The sequence below is a fragment of the Lissotriton vulgaris genome, chromosome 1_1 (assembly GCF_964263255.1).
Source record: "Lissotriton vulgaris chromosome 1_1, aLisVul1.2, whole genome shotgun sequence".
Lineage (NCBI taxonomy): Eukaryota > Metazoa > Chordata > Amphibia > Caudata > Salamandridae > Lissotriton > Lissotriton vulgaris.
The window spans coordinates 34,313,704-34,326,669 of record NC_141685.1 but is presented as its reverse complement, the minus strand read 5'-3'; positions in this window follow the sequence as shown (position 1 = coordinate 34,326,669).

The window sequence follows — 12,966 nt, the reverse complement described above, 5'->3', positions numbered from 1 at the left end:
AGCATGCAGACACTTATGCATGCACACACCATCCTTCCTACAGTCTTAAGAAGACAAGTGGAGCATGCTGCCACTCATGCATGCGCACACCATGCTTCCTACAGTCGGAAGAAGACAAGTGGAGCATGCTGCCACGTATGCATGCACACACCATCCTTCCTACAGTCTTAAGAAGACAAGTGGAGCATGCTGCCACTCATGCATGCACACACCATCCTTCCTACAGTCTTAAGAAGACAAGTAGAGCATTCACACTAATGCATGCACACACCATGCTTCCTACAGTCTTAAGAAGACAAGTGGAGCATGCTGCCACTCATGCATGCACACACCATCCTTCCTACAGTCTGAAGAAGAAAAGTGAGGCATGCAGACACTCATGCATGCACACACCATCCTTCCTCCAGTCTTAAGAAGACAAGTGGCGCATGCTGCCACTCATGCATGCACACACCATCCTTCCTACAGTCTTAAGATGACAAGTGGAGCATGCTGCCACTCATGCATACACACAAAATCCTTCCTACAGTCTTAAGAAGACAAGTGGCGCATGCACACTCATGCATGTACACACCATCCTTCCTACAGTCTTAAGAAGAGAAGTGGAGCATGCTGCCACTCATGCATGCACAGAGACTCCTGAATGGGCACACACCATCCTTCCTACAGTCTTAAGAAGACAAGTGGAGCATGCAGACACTCATGCATGCACACACCATCCTTCCTCCAGTCTTAAGAAGACAAGTGGAGCATGCTGCCACTCATGCATGCACACACCATCCTTCCTACAGTCTTAAGAAGACAGGTGGAGCATGCGGACACTCATGCATGCACACACCATCCTTCCTCCAGTCTTAAGAAGAGAAGTGGAGCATGCAGACACTCATGCATGCACACACCATCCTTCCTACAGTCTTAAGAAGACAAGTGGAGCATGCTGCTACTCATGCATGCACACACCATTCTTCCTCCAGCCTAAAGAAGACAAGTGGAGCATGCTGCCACTCATGCATGAACACACTGCCCTTCCTACAGTCTTAAGAAGACAAGTGGAGCATGCTGCCACGCATGCATGCACACACCATCCTTCCTACAGTCTGAAGAAGACAAGTGGAGCATGCAGACACTCATGCATGCACACACCATCCTTCCTCCAGTCTTAAGAAGCCAAGTGGAGCATGCTGCCACTCATGCATGCACACACCATCCTTCCTACAGTCTTAAGAAGACTAGTGGAGCATGCTGCCACTCATGCATACACACACCATCCTTCCTACAGGCTTAAGAAGAGAAGTGGAGCATGCTGCCACTCATGCATGCACACACCACCCTTCCTACAGTCTTAGGAAGACAAGTGGAGCATGCTGCCACTCATGCATGCACACACCATCCTTCCTACAGTCTTAAGAAGACAAGTGGAGCATGCTGCCACTCATGCATACACACACCATGCTTCCTACAGTCTTAAGAAGACAAGTGGCGCATTCACACTCATGCATGTGCACACCATCCTTCCTACAGTCTTAAGAAGACAAGTGGAGCATGCTGCCACTCATGCATGCACAGAGACTCCTGAATGGGCACACACCATCCTACCTACAGTCTTAAGAAGACAAGTTAAGCATGCAGACACTCATGCATGCACACACCATCCTTCCTAAAGTCTTAAGAAGACAAGTGGAGCATGCTGCCACTCATGCATGCACACACCATCCTTCCTACAGTCTGAAGAAGAGAAGTGGAGCATGCTGCCACTCATGCATGCATACACCATCCTTCCTACAGTCTTAAGAAGACAAGTGGAGCATGCTGCCACTCATGCATGCACACACCATTCTTCCTCCAGCCTAAAGAAGACAAGTGGAGCATGCTGCCACTCATGCATGAACACACTGTCCTTCCTACAGTCTTAAGAAGACAAGTGGAGCATGCTGCCACGCATGCATGCACACACCATCCTTCCTACAGTCTGAAGAAGACAAGTGGAGCATGCAGACACTCATGCATGCACACACCATCCTTCCTCCAGTCTTAAGAAGCCAAGTGGAGCATGCTGCCACTCATGCATGCACACACCATCCTTCCTACAGTCTTAAGAAGACTAGTGGAGCATGCTGCCACTCATGCATGCACACACCATCCTTCCTACAGTCTTAAGAAGACAGGTGGAGCATGCGGACACTCATGCATGCACACACCATCCTTCCTCCAGTCTTAAGAAGAGAAGTGGAGCATGCAGACACTCATGCATGCACACATCATCCTTCCTACAGTCTTAAGAAGACAAGTGGAGCATGCTGCCACTCATGCATGCACACACCATTCTTCCTCCAGCCTAAAGAAGACAAGTGGAGCATGCTGCCACTCATGCATGAACACACCGTCCTTCCTACAGTCTTAAGAAGACAAGTGGAGCATGCTGCCACGCATGCATGCACACACCATCCTTCCTACAGTCTGAAGAAGACAAGTGGAGCATGCAGACACTCATGCATGCACACACCATCCTTCCTCCAGTCTTAAGAAGCCAAGTGGAGCATGCTGCTACTCATGCATGCACACACCATCCTTCCTACAGTCTTAAGAAGACAAGTGGAGCATGCTGCCACTCATGCATACACACACCATCCTTCCTACAGGCTTAAGAAGACAAGTGGAGCATGCTGCCACTCATGCATGCACACACCACCCTTCCTACAGTCTTAGGAAGACAAGTGGAGCATGCAGACACTTATGCATGCACACACCATCCTTCCTACAGTCTTAAGAAGACAAGTGGAGCATGCTGCCACTCATGCATGCACACACCATGCTTCCTACAGTCTTAAGAAGATACGTGGAGCATGCTGCCACTCATGCATGCACACACCATCCTTCCTACAGTCTGAAGAAGACAAGTGAGGCATGCAGACACTCATGCATGCACACACCATCCTTCCTCCAGTCTTAAGAAGACAAGTGGCTCATGCTGCCACTCATGCATGCACACACCATCCTTCCTACAGTCGTAAGAAGACAAGTGGAGCAGGCTGCCACTCATGCATGCACAGAGACTCCTGAATGGGCACACACCATCCTTCCTCCAGTCTTAAGAAGACAAGTGGAGCATGCTGCCACTCATGCATGCACACACCATCCTTCCTACAGTCTTAAGAAGACAAGTGGTGCATGCACACTCATGCATGTACACACCATCCTTCCTACAGTCTTAAGAAGACAAGTGGAGCATGCTGCAACTCATGCATGCACAGAGACTCCTGAATGGGCACACACCATCCTTCCTACAGTCTGTAGAAGACAAGTGGAGCATGCAGACACTCATGCATGCACACACCATCCTTCCTCCAGCCTGAAGAAGACAAGTGGAGCATGCTGCCACTCATGCATGAACACACCGTCCTTCCTACAGTCTTAAGAAGACAAGTGGAGCATGCTGCCACTCATGCATGCACACACCATCCTTCCTACAGTCTGAAGAAGACAAGTGGAGCATGCTGCCACTCATGTATGCACACACCATCCTTCCTACAGTCTTAAGAAGACAAGTGGAGCATGCAGACACTCATGCATGCACACACCATCCTTCCTCCAGTCTGAAGAAGACAAGTGGAGCATGCAGCCACTCATGCATACACACACCATCCTTCCTACAGTCTTAAGAAGACAAGTGGAGCATGCGGACACTCATGCATGCACAAACCATCCTTCCTCCAGTCTTAAGAAGAGAAGTGGAGCATGCAGACACTCATGCATGCACACACCATCCTTCCTACAGTCTTAAGAAGACAAGTGGAGCATGCTGCCACTCATGCATGCACACACCATTCTTCCTCCAGCCTAAAGAAGACAAGTGGAGCATGCTGCCACTCATACATGAACACACCGTCCTTCCTACAGTCTTAAGAAGACAAGTGGAGCATGCTGCCACTCATGCATGCACACACCATCCTTCCTACAGTCTGAAGAAGACAAGTGGAGCATGCTGCCACTCATGTATGCACACACCATCCTTCCTACAGTCTTAAGAAGACAAGTGGAGCATGCAGACACTCATGCATGCACACACCATCCTTCCTCCATTCTTAAGAAGCCAAGTGGAGCATGCTGCCACTCATGCATGCACACACCATCCTTCCTACAGTCTTAAGAAGACAAGTGAAGCATGCTGCCACTCATGCATACACACACCATCCTTCCTACAGGCTTAAGAAGACAAGTGGAGCATGCTGCCACTCATGCATGCACACACCACCCTTCCTACAGTCTTAGGAAGACAAGTGGAGCATGCAGACACTTATGCATGCACACACCATCCTTCCTACAGTCTTAAGAAGACAAGTGGAGCATGCTGCCACTCATGCATGCGCACACCATGCTTCCTACAGTCGGAAGAAGACAAGTGGAGCATGCTGCCACGTATGCATGCACACACCATCCTTCCTACAGTCTTAAGAAGACAAGTGGAGCATGCTGCCACTCATGCATGCACACACCATCCTTCCTACAGTCTTAAGAAGACAAGTAGAGCATTCACACTAATGCATGCACACACCATGCTTCCTACAGTCTTAAGAAGACAAGTGGAGCATGCTGCCACTCATGCATGCACACACCATCCTTCCTACAGTCTGAAGAAGACAAGTGAGGCATGCAGACACTCATGCATGCACACACCATCCTTCCTCCAGTCTTAAGAAGACAAGTGGCGCATGCTGCCACTCATGCATGCACACACCATCCTTCCTACAGTCTTAAGAAGACAAGAGGAGCAGGCTGCCACTCATGCATGCACAGAGACTCATGAATGGGCACACACCATCCTTCCTACAGTCTTAAGAAGACAAGTGGAGCATGCTGCCACTCATGCATGCACACACCATCCTTCCTACAGTCTTAAGATGACAAGTGGAGCATGCTGCCACTCATGCATACACACAAAATCCTTCCTACAGTCTTAAGAAGACAAGTGGCGCATGCACACTCATGCATGTACACACCATCCTTCCTACAGTCTTAAGAAGAGAAGTGGAGCATGCTGCCACTCATGCATGCACAGAGACTCCTGAATGGGCACACACCATCCTTCCTACAGTCTTAAGAAGACAAGTGGAGCATGCAGACACTCATGCATGCACACACCATCCTTCCTCCAGCCTGAAGAAGACAAGTGGAGCATGCTGCCACTCATGCATGAACACACCGTCCTTCCTACAGTCTTAAGAAGACAAGTGGAGCATGCTGCCACTCATGCATGCACACACCATCCTACCTACAGTCTGAAGAAGACAAGTGGAGCATGCTGCCACTCATGCATGCACACACCATCCTTCCTACAGTCTTAAGAAGATAAGTGGAGCATGCAGACACTCATGCATCCACACACCATCCTTCCTCCAGTCTGAAGAAGACAAGTGGAGCATGCAGCCACTCATGCATTCACACACCATCCTTCCTACAGTCTTAAGAAGACAAGTGGAGCATGCACACTCATGCATGTACACACCATCCTTCCTACAGTCTTAAGAAGACAAGTGGAGCATGCACACTCATGCATGTACACACCATCCTTCCTACAGGCTTAAGAAGACCAGTGGAGCATGCACACTCATGCATGCACAAACTATCCTTCTTACAGTCTGAAGAAGACAAGTGGAGCATGCAGACACTCATGCATGCACACACATGCCTTCCTACAGTCTTAAGAAGACAAGTGGAGCATGCTGCCACTCATGCATGCACACACCATCCTTCCTACAGTCTAAAGAAGACAAGTGGAGCATGCTGCCACTCATGCATGCACACGCCATCCTCCCTACAGTCTTAAGAAGACAAGTGGAGCATTCTGCCACTCATGCATGCACACACCATCCTTCCTACAGTCTTAAGAAGACAAATGGAGCATGCAGACACTCATGCATGCACACACCATCCTTCCTCCAGTCTTAAGAAGACAAGTGGAGCATGCTGCCACTCATGCATGCACACACCATTCTTCCTCCAGCCTGAAGAAGACAAGTGGAGCATGCTGCCACTCATGCATGAACACACCGTCCTTCCTACAGTCTTAAGACGACAAGTGGAGCATGCAGACACTCATGCATGCACACACCATCCTTCCTACAGTCTGAAGAAGACAAGTGGAGCATGCTGCCACTCATGCATGCACACACCATCCTTCCTACAGTCTTAAGAAGACAAGTGGAGCATGCTGCCACTCATGCATACACACACCATCCTTCCTACAGTCTTAAGAAGACAAGTGGAGTATGCTGCCACTCATGCATGCACACACCACCCTTCCTACAGTCTTAAGAAGACAAGTGGCGCATGCACACTCATGCATGTACACACCATCCTTCCTACAGTCTTAAGAAGACAAGTGGAGCATGCTGCCACTCATGCATGCACACACCATCCTTCCTACAGTCTTAAGAAGACAAATGGAGCATGCAGACACTCAAGAATGCACACACCATCCTTCCTACAGTCTGAAGAAGACAAGTGGAGCATGCTGCCACTCATGCATGCACGCACCATCCTTCCTACAGCCTTAGGAAGACAAGTGGAGCATGCAGACACTCATGCATGCACATACCATCCTTCCTACAGTCTTAAGAAGACAAGTGGAGCATGCTGCCACTCATGCATGCACACACCATCCTTCCTACAGTCTTAAGAAGACAAGTGGAGCATGCTGCCACTCATGCATGCACACACCATCCTTCCTACAGTCTTAAGAAGACAAGTAGAGCATTCACACTAATGCATGCACACACCATGCTTCCTACAGTCTTAAGAAGACAAGTGGAGCATGCTGCCACTCATGCATGCACACACCATCCTTCCTACAGTCTGAAGAAGAAAAGTGAGGCATGCAGACACTCATGCATGCACACACCATCCTTCCTCCAGTCTTAAGAAGACAAGTGGCGCATGCTGCCACTCATGCATGCACACACCATCCTTCCTACAGTCTTAAGATGACAAGTGGAGCATGCTGCCACTCATGCATACACACAAAATCCTTCCTACAGTCTTAAGAAGACAAGTGGCGCATGCACACTCATGCATGTACACACCATCCTTCCTACAGTCTTAAGAAGAGAAGTGGAGCATGCTGCCACTCATGCATGCACAGAGACTCCTGAATGGGCACACACCATCCTTCCTACAGTCTTAAGAAGACAAGTGGAGCATGCAGACACTCATGCATGCACACACCATCCTTCCTCCAGTCTTAAGAAGACAAGTGGAGCATGCTGCCACTCATGCATGCACACACCATCCTTCCTACAGTCTTAAGAAGACAGGTGGAGCATGCGGACACTCATGCATGCACACACCATCCTTCCTCCAGTCTTAAGAAGAGAAGTGGAGCATGCAGACACTCATGCATGCACACACCATCCTTCCTACAGTCTTAAGAAGACAAGTGGAGCATGCTGCTACTCATGCATGCACACACCATTCTTCCTCCAGCCTAAAGAAGACAAGTGGAGCATGCTGCCACTCATGCATGAACACACTGCCCTTCCTACAGTCTTAAGAAGACAAGTGGAGCATGCTGCCACGCATGCATGCACACACCATCCTTCCTACAGTCTGAAGAAGACAAGTGGAGCATGCAGACACTCATGCATGCACACACCATCCTTCCTCCAGTCTTAAGAAGCCAAGTGGAGCATGCTGCCACTCATGCATGCACACACCATCCTTCCTACAGTCTTAAGAAGACTAGTGGAGCATGCTGCCACTCATGCATACACACACCATCCTTCCTACAGGCTTAAGAAGAGAAGTGGAGCATGCTGCCACTCATGCATGCACACACCACCCTTCCTACAGTCTTAGGAAGACAAGTGGAGCATGCTGCCACTCATGCATGCACACACCATCCTTCCTACAGTCTTAAGAAGACAAGTGGAGCATGCTGCCACTCATGCATACACACACCATGCTTCCTACAGTCTTAAGAAGACAAGTGGCGCATTCACACTCATGCATGTGCACACCATCCTTCCTACAGTCTTAAGAAGACAAGTGGAGCATGCTGCCACTCATGCATGCACAGAGACTCCTGAATGGGCACACACCATCCTACCTACAGTCTTAAGAAGACAAGTTAAGCATGCAGACACTCATGCATGCACACACCATCCTTCCTAAAGTCTTAAGAAGACAAGTGGAGCATGCTGCCACTCATGCATGCACACACCATCCTTCCTACAGTCTGAAGAAGAGAAGTGGAGCATGCTGCCACTCATGCATGCATACACCATCCTTCCTACAGTCTTAAGAAGACAAGTGGAGCATGCTGCCACTCATGCATGCACACACCATTCTTCCTCCAGCCTAAAGAAGACAAGTGGAGCATGCTGCCACTCATGCATGAACACACTGTCCTTCCTACAGTCTTAAGAAGACAAGTGGAGCATGCTGCCACGCATGCATGCACACACCATCCTTCCTACAGTCTGAAGAAGACAAGTGGAGCATGCAGACACTCATGCATGCACACACCATCCTTCCTCCAGTCTTAAGAAGCCAAGTGGAGCATGCTGCCACTCATGCATGCACACACCATCCTTCCTACAGTCTTAAGAAGACTAGTGGAGCATGCTGCCACTCATGCATGCACACACCATCCTTCCTACAGTCTTAAGAAGACAGGTGGAGCATGCGGACACTCATGCATGCACACACCATCCTTCCTCCAGTCTTAAGAAGAGAAGTGGAGCATGCAGACACTCATGCATGCACACATCATCCTTCCTACAGTCTTAAGAAGACAAGTGGAGCATGCTGCCACTCATGCATGCACACACCATTCTTCCTCCAGCCTAAAGAAGACAAGTGGAGCATGCTGCCACTCATGCATGAACACACCGTCCTTCCTACAGTCTTAAGAAGACAAGTGGAGCATGCTGCCACGCATGCATGCACACACCATCCTTCCTACAGTCTGAAGAAGACAAGTGGAGCATGCAGACACTCATGCATGCACACACCATCCTTCCTCCAGTCTTAAGAAGCCAAGTGGAGCATGCTGCTACTCATGCATGCACACACCATCCTTCCTACAGTCTTAAGAAGACAAGTGGAGCATGCTGCCACTCATGCATACACACACCATCCTTCCTACAGGCTTAAGAAGACAAGTGGAGCATGCTGCCACTCATGCATGCACACACCACCCTTCCTACAGTCTTAGGAAGACAAGTGGAGCATGCAGACACTTATGCATGCACACACCATCCTTCCTACAGTCTTAAGAAGACAAGTGGAGCATGCTGCCACTCATGCATGCACACACCATGCTTCCTACAGTCTTAAGAAGATACGTGGAGCATGCTGCCACTCATGCATGCACACACCATCCTTCCTACAGTCTGAAGAAGACAAGTGAGGCATGCAGACACTCATGCATGCACACACCATCCTTCCTCCAGTCTTAAGAAGACAAGTGGCTCATGCTGCCACTCATGCATGCACACACCATCCTTCCTACAGTCGTAAGAAGACAAGTGGAGCAGGCTGCCACTCATGCATGCACAGAGACTCCTGAATGGGCACACACCATCCTTCCTCCAGTCTTAAGAAGACAAGTGGAGCATGCTGCCACTCATGCATGCACACACCATCCTTCCTACAGTCTTAAGAAGACAAGTGGTGCATGCACACTCATGCATGTACACACCATCCTTCCTACAGTCTTAAGAAGACAAGTGGAGCATGCTGCAACTCATGCATGCACAGAGACTCCTGAATGGGCACACACCATCCTTCCTACAGTCTGTAGAAGACAAGTGGAGCATGCAGACACTCATGCATGCACACACCATCCTTCCTCCAGCCTGAAGAAGACAAGTGGAGCATGCTGCCACTCATGCATGAACACACCGTCCTTCCTACAGTCTTAAGAAGACAAGTGGAGCATGCTGCCACTCATGCATGCACACACCATCCTTCCTACAGTCTGAAGAAGACAAGTGGAGCATGCTGCCACTCATGTATGCACACACCATCCTTCCTACAGTCTTAAGAAGACAAGTGGAGCATGCAGACACTCATGCATGCACACACCATCCTTCCTCCAGTCTGAAGAAGACAAGTGGAGCATGCAGCCACTCATGCATACACACACCATCCTTCCTACAGTCTTAAGAAGACAAGTGGAGCATGCGGACACTCATGCATGCACAAACCATCCTTCCTCCAGTCTTAAGAAGAGAAGTGGAGCATGCAGACACTCATGCATGCACACACCATCCTTCCTACAGTCTTAAGAAGACAAGTGGAGCATGCTGCCACTCATGCATGCACACACCATTCTTCCTCCAGCCTAAAGAAGACAAGTGGAGCATGCTGCCACTCATACATGAACACACCGTCCTTCCTACAGTCTTAAGAAGACAAGTGGAGCATGCTGCCACTCATGCATGCACACACCATCCTTCCTACAGTCTGAAGAAGACAAGTGGAGCATGCTGCCACTCATGTATGCACACACCATCCTTCCTACAGTCTTAAGAAGACAAGTGGAGCATGCAGACACTCATGCATGCACACACCATCCTTCCTCCATTCTTAAGAAGCCAAGTGGAGCATGCTGCCACTCATGCATGCACACACCATCCTTCCTACAGTCTTAAGAAGACAAGTGAAGCATGCTGCCACTCATGCATACACACACCATCCTTCCTACAGGCTTAAGAAGACAAGTGGAGCATGCTGCCACTCATGCATGCACACACCACCCTTCCTACAGTCTTAGGAAGACAAGTGGAGCATGCAGACACTTATGCATGCACACACCATCCTTCCTACAGTCTTAAGAAGACAAGTGGAGCATGCTGCCACTCATGCATGCGCACACCATGCTTCCTACAGTCGGAAGAAGACAAGTGGAGCATGCTGCCACGTATGCATGCACACACCATCCTTCCTACAGTCTTAAGAAGACAAGTGGAGCATGCTGCCACTCATGCATGCACACACCATCCTTCCTACAGTCTTAAGAAGACAAGTAGAGCATTCACACTAATGCATGCACACACCATGCTTCCTACAGTCTTAAGAAGACAAGTGGAGCATGCTGCCACTCATGCATGCACACACCATCCTTCCTACAGTCTGAAGAAGACAAGTGAGGCATGCAGACACTCATGCATGCACACACCATCCTTCCTCCAGTCTTAAGAAGACAAGTGGCGCATGCTGCCACTCATGCATGCACACACCATCCTTCCTACAGTCTTAAGAAGACAAGAGGAGCAGGCTGCCACTCATGCATGCACAGAGACTCATGAATGGGCACACACCATCCTTCCTACAGTCTTAAGAAGACAAGTGGAGCATGCTGCCACTCATGCATGCACACACCATCCTTCCTACAGTCTTAAGATGACAAGTGGAGCATGCTGCCACTCATGCATACACACAAAATCCTTCCTACAGTCTTAAGAAGACAAGTGGCGCATGCACACTCATGCATGTACACACCATCCTTCCTACAGTCTTAAGAAGAGAAGTGGAGCATGCTGCCACTCATGCATGCACAGAGACTCCTGAATGGGCACACACCATCCTTCCTACAGTCTTAAGAAGACAAGTGGAGCATGCAGACACTCATGCATGCACACACCATCCTTCCTCCAGCCTGAAGAAGACAAGTGGAGCATGCTGCCACTCATGCATGAACACACCGTCCTTCCTACAGTCTTAAGAAGACAAGTGGAGCATGCTGCCACTCATGCATGCACACACCATCCTACCTACAGTCTGAAGAAGACAAGTGGAGCATGCTGCCACTCATGCATGCACACACCATCCTTCCTACAGTCTTAAGAAGATAAGTGGAGCATGCAGACACTCATGCATCCACACACCATCCTTCCTCCAGTCTGAAGAAGACAAGTGGAGCATGCAGCCACTCATGCATTCACACACCATCCTTCCTACAGTCTTAAGAAGACAAGTGGAGCATGCACACTCATGCATGTACACACCATCCTTCCTACAGTCTTAAGAAGACAAGTGGAGCATGCACACTCATGCATGTACACACCATCCTTCCTACAGGCTTAAGAAGACCAGTGGAGCATGCACACTCATGCATGCACAAACTATCCTTCTTACAGTCTGAAGAAGACAAGTGGAGCATGCAGACACTCATGCATGCACACACATGCCTTCCTACAGTCTTAAGAAGACAAGTGGAGCATGCTGCCACTCATGCATGCACACACCATCCTTCCTACAGTCTAAAGAAGACAAGTGGAGCATGCTGCCACTCATGCATGCACACGCCATCCTCCCTACAGTCTTAAGAAGACAAGTGGAGCATTCTGCCACTCATGCATGCACACACCATCCTTCCTACAGTCTTAAGAAGACAAATGGAGCATGCAGACACTCATGCATGCACACACCATCCTTCCTCCAGTCTTAAGAAGACAAGTGGAGCATGCTGCCACTCATGCATGCACACACCATTCTTCCTCCAGCCTGAAGAAGACAAGTGGAGCATGCTGCCACTCATGCATGAACACACCGTCCTTCCTACAGTCTTAAGACGACAAGTGGAGCATGCAGACACTCATGCATGCACACACCATCCTTCCTACAGTCTGAAGAAGACAAGTGGAGCATGCTGCCACTCATGCATGCACACACCATCCTTCCTACAGTCTTAAGAAGACAAGTGGAGCATGCTGCCACTCATGCATACACACACCATCCTTCCTACAGTCTTAAGAAGACAAGTGGAGTATGCTGCCACTCATGCATGCACACACCACCCTTCCTACAGTCTTAAGAAGACAAGTGGCGCATGCACACTCATGCATGTACACACCATCCTTCCTACAGTCTTAAGAAGACAAGTGGAGCATGCTGCCACTCATGCATGCACACACCATCCTTCCTACAGTCTTAAGAAGACAAATGGAGCATGCAGACACTCAA